The sequence below is a fragment of the Macaca mulatta genome, chromosome 7 (genome assembly GCF_049350105.2).
Source record: "Macaca mulatta isolate MMU2019108-1 chromosome 7, T2T-MMU8v2.0, whole genome shotgun sequence".
NCBI lineage: Eukaryota > Metazoa > Chordata > Mammalia > Primates > Cercopithecidae > Macaca > Macaca mulatta.
Window position 1 is genome coordinate 42,111,606 of NC_133412.1, and position 10,775 is coordinate 42,122,380.

General features: G+C 46.2%; 1 long non-coding RNA gene across 3 annotated transcripts in view; it reads right to left on the reverse strand.

Annotated features, from left to right (window-relative positions):
* Positions 1-175: 175 nt before the first annotated feature.
* LOC144329923 (uncharacterized) overlaps positions 176-10,775 on the reverse strand; it is a 29,897-nt gene continuing 19,297 nt past the window's right edge. For all 3 annotated transcript variants that reach the window (XR_013395666.1, XR_013395664.1, XR_013395665.1), the window contains 2 exons: positions 1,020-1,098; positions 176-326 (listed from right to left, as the gene is read on the reverse strand). This is a non-coding gene — a long non-coding RNA (uncharacterized LOC144329923). The remainder of the gene's footprint in view (positions 327-1,019; positions 1,099-10,775) is intronic.

The following is a 10,775-nucleotide window of genomic DNA, read 5'->3' on the forward strand; positions in this document are numbered from 1 at the left end:
GGCCCAGAAGATGCGTTGTGTTTCCTGTAGAGTTTTCTGTGAGAATTGACTCAACTTGGTCCTCATCCCTATTGCTCTTTTGCGTGGGGCCGAACAGGGCTGTGCCATTTGGGAGGATATTAAAACAAAATCAGAAATCTAAGAGAACTACACACATATTAGCACCATTACCATTCTGAGTCCAGGCCCACAGATCTGTTATCTCAACTCATAATGCAGAACCTCAGCTGTCAGCGTAGATCAACAATCTCAGCATCTGGCACACATCTCAATCGTCAAGGCTGCTCCAAGCACTGGCTTAGGGTCGGTCATCTGAAGCCAGAACTCTGTAGATCATGAGCACAGTTACAGCAAGACAGTTGTGGAAAGCATCGTCACTAACTTGTTCACAGTGACTTCAGATCACAATCAGTGCAAGTTACTTCAATCGATCATGCAAGGTTACTAGTTCAGTTATCCCTTTCTGGTCCTTACCACAGATTAGTGCCTGAAGGCCACAGTCACCGGTGCGCAGACCCCTCAGATCACAGTCCTTGCAGGTTACAATCACAGGCACTTCAACATAATCATCAAAAGCCCCGACTTTGTTCACAGTCAACCCAGATTGCAATCCAGAGGTCACATTATCTCACATCACGGTGGGTCACTGTCACCTCAGATTACATCCATTCAGTTATTCAACAAATAATTATTTTATTTATTTATTTTTGAGATGAAGTCTCACTCTGTGGCCCAGGCTGGAGTGCAGTGGCACGATCTCAGCTCACTGCAACCTCCACCTCCCGGGTTCAAGCAATTCTCCTGCCTCAGCCTCCTGAGTAGCTGGGATTACAGACGTGTACCACCATGCCCGGCTAATTTCTGTATTTTTAGTAGAGACGAGGTTTCACTATGTTGGCCAAGCTGGTCTTGAAGTCCTGACTTTAGATGATCCACCCTCCTTGGCCTCCCAAAGTACTGGGATTACAGGCATGAGCCACCGTGCCCAGCCAACAAATAATTATTGAATAGCTACTTACTGTGCGCTCCAGGCATGTGCTAAAGTCCAAGAATACTCCGTAATCAACCAGGCAAGGTTCCTGCCTTGGATGTCACAATCTGGTCAAGGGAAGAGACACAGGCCATCACAATACCAGGTAAGTGCGTGCTCAATCTGAGGAATGCCACAGAGAGAGTAATTTAGGGAATTAAGGACAGCTTTGCAGAAAGGGTGGTAATTTGGAGAAAGGGTGATACTCCAGATCGGTGGTCACTATGACTTTCAGTTCACAAATGTCTCACATCAGAGTCATCCCAGGATATGGTTACTCTACTTCACAAACAGCATGCTTTTGGGTTTTGGATGATGGGGATGGAGGTACAGAAGAAAGGTTGGAGCTGCCAAGCTAAGGCTTTTTCAGCACAAATTAAAGTGGTAAATGATACCCAAACTGCCCAGATTATCACGAGATATTCAGGCAAGGCTGATCTTATACTCTGGTTCACTTTAAGATCCTCCACTTTGTCCCTCAGCTATCCCTACCTACTCCTCCAGGTTCAAGTCAGGTACGTTCTTACATTAGTACTTAGCAAAATCGAACACTTAAACCCAGCCCTGACCTACCCCATCGCATAGTCCCAGAGACCTGGGCAATCCTCTTGGCCCTCAAAGGGAGCTGGAATGTCTCACTTCTGCCAGCCCGTTCCTGGACAAGTAACCCTTTGACCTGAAGGGCAGTTTTTGACCCATGAATCAACAAATATTGAGAACTCACTATGTCAATAATAGCGACCATTTATTGAGCATCATGGGTAAAGTACTACATTTGAGAACAGCTCTCCACCCTCATTTTAAGGATGAAGAGAATTAAACCTCAGGGAGATTTATTCTGTCATCCAATATTTAATGAGGGTCTGTCTATACCAGACATGTTAACATGCTAGCTTTAATTCAAAGCGATTAAGTGGTGTAGTTAGAATTTGGATCCCAAGTTGCCTGATACTGTGCTTTGTCTGGATATGCATTGTGGAAGAGTCAGAAGCTCTCTGGACAGCTTTCTGTTTGAAGGAGTGGCCACCCTGATAGCCACCTGGCAAGTGAAAAATTCACAAAAACTGGTCTTTAAATCTAAATTAATTAAAATGAAATAAAGTTAAAAGTTCAATTCCTCAGTCCCACTAGCCACATTTCTTTTTCTTTTTTTGAAACCAAGTGTCACTCTGTCGCCTAAGCTGGAGTGCAGTGGAATGATCTCAGCTCACTGCAACCTCTGCCTCCCAGGTTCAAGCAATTCTTCTGCTTCAGCCTCCCAAGTAGCTGGGATTACAGGTGCCCACCACCACACCCGGCTAATTTTTATGTATTTATTATTTATTTATTTTGAGACAGAGTCTGTCTCCCAGGTTGGAGTACAGTGGCGTCACCTCAGTTCACTGCAAGCTCCGCCTGCTGGGTTCACGCCATTCTCCTGCCTCAGCCACTCAAGTAGCTGGGACTATAGGTGCCAGCTGGGACTAAAGCCACCACGCCTGGCTTTTTGTATTTTTAGTAGAGACGGGGTTTCACAGTGTTAGCCAGGATGGTCTCAATCTCTTGACCTCATGATCCACCCGCCTCGGCCTCCCAAAGTGCTGGGATTACAGGCGTGAGCCACCATGCCCGGCCTAATTTTTATATTTTTAGTAGAGACGGGGTTTCATCATGTTGGCCAGGTTGGTCACGAACTCCTGACCTCAGGTGATCCACCTGCCTCGGCCCCCCAAAGTGCTGGGATTACAGGCATGAGCCACCTCGCCCGGCCCACTAGCCACATTTCATATGCTTCATAGTCACATGTGGCTAGCAGCCACAGTATTACAGAGTATACATATGGAACATGTCTATCATCACAGAAACTTCTATGACAGCACTATATCCCATCACCCTTCTATCCCTGTCTACCCCAGTCACCACCACAGGTTCAAGTTCCTTCTTATCTATTGTCACTGCATCCTTGCCCTCACACTGGCAATCTATCAGACTCTGCTGCCTGCCCCTAGCCATACCCTCCCACTGTGCCTTCTGCAACGTGTGATCAGCAAACTCTTCCACATCCTCAGTCTTTTCTCAGCATCTTTGCTTTATCTGAAACTTGGCTATCTACTAACTGCTGCTTCTCCAGCAGCTCTATTAGGTGAATTCTGTTTCTCATTCTCACGTGCCTCAGCGTCAGAAGTGGGTAATGCCACCCCAATGCCATTTCTAGACCAGTGTTTAGCTTCCCCTCCCTCCCACAAAATCCCTCTTCCACTGGGGCTTCACCCTCTAGATATACTATCTTGGTTCACGTCATCAGCCAACCTCCTGGTTGATGCCCCTTATTTGGCTCATGCCTTTCTGCCTCTGTCTTCGCCCCAAATGTTGTCATATTTGGTGAGCCCAAGGTCCACGTGATGTCCTCTCAGCCACGCTCCTCTCACTTCCTTGACTTTCTCATCTCCAGTGAGATTTTCAGCACTCCACAGCAGCTGCTCACTCCTGTAGTCACACCCTCAACTTTGTTTTCACCAAAAATCATTTCACGTCCAAAATGTTGACTCTCCAACCATAACCTTTGCCTTAATTAAACCCCTCAATAAGTCTTTGACCTGTATCAGGAGCTTAACGCTTGACCTCACTAATTTCTCACTATTCATTAGCCCTAAGTTTTTTTTTTTTTTTTTTTTTAAGAGGAAGAAACTTGTTAAGAGAGATTAGAAAGTAACCTGTCTATGACTGAGCATGGCAGCTCATTCCTACAATCTCAATACTTTGAGAGGTCCAGGTGGGAGGATCACTTGAGCCCAGGAGTTTAAGACTAGCTGTGGGTAATGAGGAGACCCTATAAAAATTTAAAAAAAAAAAAAAAATAGCCAGCATGGTGACACACACCTGTGGTTCCAGCTACTCAGGAGGCTGTGGCAGGAGGATCACTTGAGCCCGGGAGGTCAAGGCTGCAGTGAGCTGTGATTGCACTACTGCCTAATGTGTCAAAGCTTTAGTGCAAATACTTGGGTCCAAACTCAGTAGTCATTGTTACCAATTACAGATTTTTACATAGGACTGAATTATACAGTAAGCCAAAAAATTTGGAATAACTGAAACTCTCCTATTTGAGTCCACTGCCAGCTAATGATTTTTTCTCAGTTTCTCTTGGCAAAGAGAGATAATAGTTTATTATAAAAGTAGTCGTGCACCATAAGTGTAAAATTATGTTAAAATATTTCCCACAAAAATCATTATTTCTTTATGCATATTTTTAAAATTTTAACTGAGATTGTATATATTTATGGCATACATCATGTTTCATATATGTATACATTGTAGAAGAGTTAATCAATGGTTAAATAAAGTGTTTTGTTTTTTGTTTTTGTTTTTGTTTTTTGAGACGGAGTCTCGCTCTGTTGCCCAGGCTGGAATGCAGTGGCATAATCTCGGCTCACTGCAACCTTCACCTCCTGGGTTCAAGCGATACTCCTGCCTCAGCCTCCTAAGTAGCTGGGATTATAGGCGTGCGCCACCATGCCAGGCTAATTTTCGTATTTTTAGTAGAGACGGGCTTTTACCATGTTGGCCAAGCTGGTCTCGAACTCCTGACCTCAAGTGATCCACATGCCTCAGCCTCCCAAAGTGCTGGGATTACAGGCGTGAGCCACTGCACCCAGCCAAATCAAGCTTTTTAACATATTTATTATCTTACATCCTTATCATTTTTTGCAAATATACACTATGTTGTTATTAACTCTAGCCGTCATGATGTAACATAGATCTCTTGAACTTACTCCTCTTGTCTAACTGAAAATTTGTGTCCTTTGACCAACACTTTTCCAATTCCTCTACCCGCCCCCGGCCTCTGGTGACCATCATTTTACTCTCTATTTCTATGAGTTTGACTTTTTGAGTTTTTGTTTTTTTTGACACAGGGTTTCATTCTTTTGCCTAGGCTGGAGTGCAGTGGAACCAGTATAGCTCAAATTCCTCAAATTCCTGGCCCAAAAGGATCCTCAGTCTCCCGAGTAGCTAGGACCACAGGCACATGCCACCATGCCTAGCTAATTGTTTTTTACTCTTTTGTTTCCCTGTGTTGCCCAGGTTGGTCTCAAACTCCTGGTCTCAAGGGATCCTCCTGTCTTAGCCTCCCAAAGCAATGGATGGGATTACAGGTCTGAGCCACCATTCTTGGTCTGAGTTTGATTTTTTCACACTCTACATGTAAGTGAAATCATGCAGTATTTCTTGTTTTGTGCCTGGTTTGTGTCACATAACATAACATCTCTCAGGTTCATCCATGTTGTCGCAAATGATAGTTTCCTTCTTTTTTTAAGGCTGAATAGTACCCCATTGTCCATATGTACATTTTTCTTTATCCATTCGTGTGTTGTTGGGCACTGTGGTGGTTTCCATGTGTTGGCTGTTGTGAATAATGCTGCAGTGAACACGGGAATACAAACCTCTTTGACATGCTGATTTCAGTTCCTTTGGATATATACCCAGTAGTAGGATTCCTGGATCATACAGTAGTTCTATTCTTAATGTTTTTGTTGTTTTTTGTTTTTTATTTTGAGATGGAGTCTCACTCTGTCGCCCAATGGATGTCGCTTTACTAAAGACTAGCCAATCCTGGCCAGGCATGGTGGCTTACACCTATAATCCCAGCAGTTTGGGAGGCCAAGGCAGGCAGATTGCTTGAGCCCAGGAGTTTGAGACCAGCCTGGGCAATGTAGAGAGACCCCCATCTCTACATTGGCTAGTAATAAAAAATTAGCCAGGCATGCTGATACACCCCTGCAGTCCCAGCTACTTGGGAGGCTGAGGTAGGAGGATAGCTTGGGCCCAGGAGGTCGAGGCTACAGTGAGCTGTGATCATGCCACTGCACTCCAGCCCGGATGACCCTGTCTAAAAAAAAAAAAAAAAAAGCAAAAAAAAAAAAAAAAAACTAGGCCGGGCGCGGTGGCTCAAGTCTGTAATCCCAGCACTTTGGGAGGCCGAGACGGGCGGATCACAAGGTCAGGAGATCGAGACCATCCTGGCTAACACAATGAAACCCCGTCTCCACTAAAAATACAAAAAAATTAGCCGGGCGTGGTGGCGGCGCCTGTAGTCCCAGCTACTCGGGAGGCTGAGGCAGGAGAATGGCGGGAACCCGGGAGGCGGAGCTTGCAGTGAGCCGAGATCGCGCCACTGCACTCCAGCCTGGGCGACAGAGCGAGACTCCGCCTCAAAAAAAAAAAAAAAAAACTAGCCAATCCCTCTGCAAAACCTATAGAAACTTCCTCTCTCCCATCTTCAAGGACCTGGTTCCTAAAATCTAAATCTTCCCCTTCAGCACACAAACATAATCTCTAGTCTTTAAAAAATAGTAACACAGGCTGGGTGCAGTGGCTCACGCCTGTAATCCCAGCACTTTGGGAGGCCACGCGGGCAGATCACAAGGTCAGGAGTTCAAGACAAGCCTGACCAATATGGTGAAACCCTGTCTCTACTAAAAATACAAAAATTAGCCAGGCGTGGTGGCGCACACCTGTAGTCCCAGCTACTCAGGAGGCTGAGGCAAGAGAATCGCTTGAACCCAGGAAGTGGAGGTTGCAGTGAGCCAAGATCACTCCACTGCATTCCAGCCTGGGCAACAGAGTGAGACTCCGTCTCAAAAAAAAAAAAAAAATAGTAACACAGTCACTCTGGAAAACAGTTTGGCATTTTCTTCGAAAACTAAACGTGCAGCTACCACATGACCCAGAAATTGCATGCCTGGGCATTTATCCCAGAGAAATGAAGACTTATGTTCACACAAAAACCGGTACACATATGTTCATAGCAGCTTTACCCATAATAATAGCAAAAACTTAAAATTAGCTCAGGTATCCTTCAGTAGGTGAATGGTTAAAGAAACCATGGTGCATCCACACCATGGAATATTGCTCAGCAACAAACAGGAATGAACTATCAACACACAGCAACTTGGATGACTCTCCAAGGAATTATGCTGGTTATTTGTTGTTGTTGTTTTGAGACATTGTCTCACTCTATCACCCAGACTGGCATGCAGTGGCATGATCACAGTTCACTGAAGCCTCGCCTTGAACTTCCAATCTCAAGTGATCCTCCCACTTCAGCCTCCCAAGTAGCTGGGACTGTAAGTGTGCACCACCACATGAGGCTAATTTTTAAATTTTTTGTAGAGATGGGATCTCACTATGTTGCCCAGGCTGGTTTCAAACTCCCAGAATCAAGCAATCCTCCTGCCTCAGCCTCCCAAAGTGCTGGGATTACAAACACGAGCCAACAAGCCTGGCCCTGATTTTAAAAAGGTTACATACTGTATGATTCTATTTATACAATAGTTTTGGTGTTGGGTTTTTTTTTTTTGGTTTGTTTTTTTTGTTGTTGTTTTTTGTTTTTTTTTTTGTTTTTTTTTTTTGAGACGGAGTCTCGCTCTGTAGCCCAGGCTGGAGAGCAGTAGTGCAATCTTGGCTCACTGCAAGCTCCGCCTTCCAGGTTCATGCCATTCTCCTGCCTCAGCCTCCCTCCCGAGTAGCTGGGACTACAGGCGCCTGCCACCACACCCGGCTAATTTTTTGTATTTTTAGTAGAGACCAGGTTTTACCATGTTAGCCAGGACGGTCTTGATCTCCTGACCTTGTGATCCGCCTGCCTCAGCCTCCCAAAGTGCTGGGATTACAAGCGTGAGTCACCGCGCTGGCCTGTTTTTTTTGTTTTTTGAGACAGGGTCTCACTCTATCACCCAGGTTGGAGTGCAGTGGCGCAATCTCGTCCACTGCAGCCTTCGCCTCCTGGGTTCAAGCAATTCTCCTGCCTCAGCCTCCTGAGTAGCTGGGATTACAGGTGTGCACCACCATGCCTGGCTAATTTTTTTATTTTTAGGAGAGATGAGGTTTCACCATGTTGGCCAGGCTGGTCTCAAACTCCTAGCCTCAGGTGATTGGCCCGCCTCGGCCTCCCAAAGTGCTGAGATTACATGTGTGAGCCACCGCACCCGGCCTTATATAACAGTTTTTGAAATGACAAAATTTTTGTCCGGGCATGGTAGCTCACGCCTGTAATCCCAGCACTGTGGAAGGCCGAGATAGGAAGATCACCTGAGGCCAGGAGTTCGAGACCAGCCTGGCCAATATGCCAAAACCCCATTGCTACTAAAAATACAAAAAAAAATTAGTCACTGTGGTGGCGGGCACCTGTAACCCCAGTTACTCGGAAGGCTGAGGCAGAAGAATCTCTTGAACCTGGGAGGCGGAGGTTGCAGCGAACTGAGATTGCTCCATTGCTTCCAGCCTGGGCAACAAAAGCGAAATTCCGTCCCCTCAAAAAAAAGATGACAACATTTTCAAAATGAAGGTTGCCAGGAGTTTGGAATGGGGGCTGAGAGGAGTCAGGAGGGAAATAGGTGTGGATATCAAAGGGCAACCCTGAGGGATCTTGGTGGTATTGGAACCGTTCAGCGGTGGAGGATATACGAACCTACATGTGTGATGAAATTATACTGAACTACACACCCATGCACATACACACACACTCACACACACGAGCACAAATAAAACTGGGGACATCTGAATAAGTTTGGTGGATGTTATCAATGTCGATATCCTGGTTATGATAGTGTGTCATAGTTTTGTAGAATGTTACCACTGGGGTAACTGGGAAAAGTGTGTAAGGGATCTCTCACTATAATTTCTTACTGCATGTAAGTCTACAATTACCTCAATAAAGCGTTTTTCTTTTTCTTTTTGAAATGGAGTCTCACTCTGTCACCCAGGCTGGAGGGCAGTGGCGCAATCTTGGCTCACTGCAAGCTCCGCCTTCCAGGTTCACACCATTCTCCTGCCTCAGCCTTCCGAGTAGCTGGGACTACAGGTGTCCACCACCACGCCCGGCTACTTTTTTTGTATTTTTAGTAGAAATGGTCTCAATCTCCTGACCTCGTGATCTGCCCGCCTCAGCCTCCCAAAGTGCTGGTATTACAGGCGTGAGCCACTGCGCCCGGCCTTTTCTTCTTTTTTTTCAGGCAGAGCCTTGCTGTGTTGCCCATGCTGGAGTACAGTGGCACCATCTCAGCTCACTGCAATTCTTGAAGCCTCCCGGGTTCAAGCAATTCTTGTGCCTTAGCCTCCTGGGTAGCTGGGATTACAGGTGTACGCCACTACGCCCAACTCCTTTTTTTTTTGAGACAGTTTTGCTCTTGTTGCCCAGGCTAGAGCGCAATGGCGCAATCTCAGCTCACTGCAACCTCTGCCCCCCAGGTTCAAGAGATTATCCTGCCTCAGCCTCCCAAGTAGCTGTGATTACAGGCATGCACCATCACTCCCAGCTAATTTTTGCATTAATAGTAAAGACCAGGTTTTACCACGATGGCCAGGCTGGTCTCGAACTCTGAACCTCAGGTGATTCGCCCGCCTCAGCCTCCCAAAATACTGGAATTACAGGCGTGAGCCACTGTGCCCTGCCAATTTTTGTATTTTTAGTAGAGATGGGGTTTTGCCACGATGGCCAGGCTATATAGGTTTTGGGTTTTTTTTTTTTTTTTTTTTTTTTGAGATGGAGTCTCTCTCTGTCGCCCAGGCTGGAGTACAGTGGTGCAATCTCGGCTCACTACAAGCTCCGCCTCCCAGGTTCACGCCATTCTCCTGTCTCAGCCTCCCAAGTAGCTGGGACTACAGGTGCCTGCCACCATGCCCAGCTAATTTTTTGTATTTTTAGTATACACAGGGTTTCACTGTGTTAGCCAGGATGGTCTCAATCTTCTGACCTCATGATCCGCCCGCCTCAGCCTCCCAAAGTGCTGGGATTACAGGTGTGAGCCACTACGCCCGGCCAGTTTTTTGGTTTTTTTGGTTTTTGTTTTTTTTGAGATGGAGTCTTGCTCTGTCACCCAGGCTGGACTGTGGTGGCACAGTCTCGGCTCACTGCAAGCTCCACCTCCCGGGTTCACGCCATTCTCCTGCCTCAGCCTCCTGAGTAGCTGGGACTACAAGCGTCCGCCACCATGCCTGGCTAATTTTTTGTATTTTTAGTAGAGACGGGGTTTCACCGTGTTAGCCAGGATGGTCTTGATCTCCTGACCTTGTGATCCGCCCGCCTTGGCCTCCCAAAGTGCTAGGATTACAGGCGTGAGCCACCGCGCCCGACCTCTCAGTTTTTTAAATTAAACATTTTATTGGCGGGGCATAGTGGCTCACGCCTGTAATCTCAGCACTTTGGGAGGCCAAGGGGGGCAGATCACTTGAGGCCAGGAGTTTGAGACCAGCCTGGCCAACATGGTGAAACACTGAGTCCACCAAAAATTAGCCAGGCGTGGTGGCATGCACCTGTAGTCCCAGCTACTTGAGAGGCTGAGGTGGGAAAATCACTTGACCCTGGAAGATGGAGGTTGCAGTGAGCTGAGATCAACACCACTATACACCAGCCTGGGTAACAGAGCAAGACTCAAAAAAAAAAAAAAAGTATATATATATATATAATGTGCTAAGTTTGCATGTAGGTAAAACCATACATGTAAATGTAATAAAATGTATTCAAAAATGTGAGCTGAGCCCAGAGGCTTACTTCTGTAATCCTAACACTTTGGGAGGTCAAGGCAGGAGGATCACTTCAGCCCAGGAGTTCAAGAGTAGCCTGGGCAACATAGTGAGACTTTGTTTCTACAAAAAATAAAATTAGGCCAGCCACAGTGGCTCACACCTATAATCCCAGCACTGTGGGAGGCTGAGGTGGGCGGATCACTTGAGGTCAGGAGTTTGAGACCTCCATCTCTCCTAAAAGTAC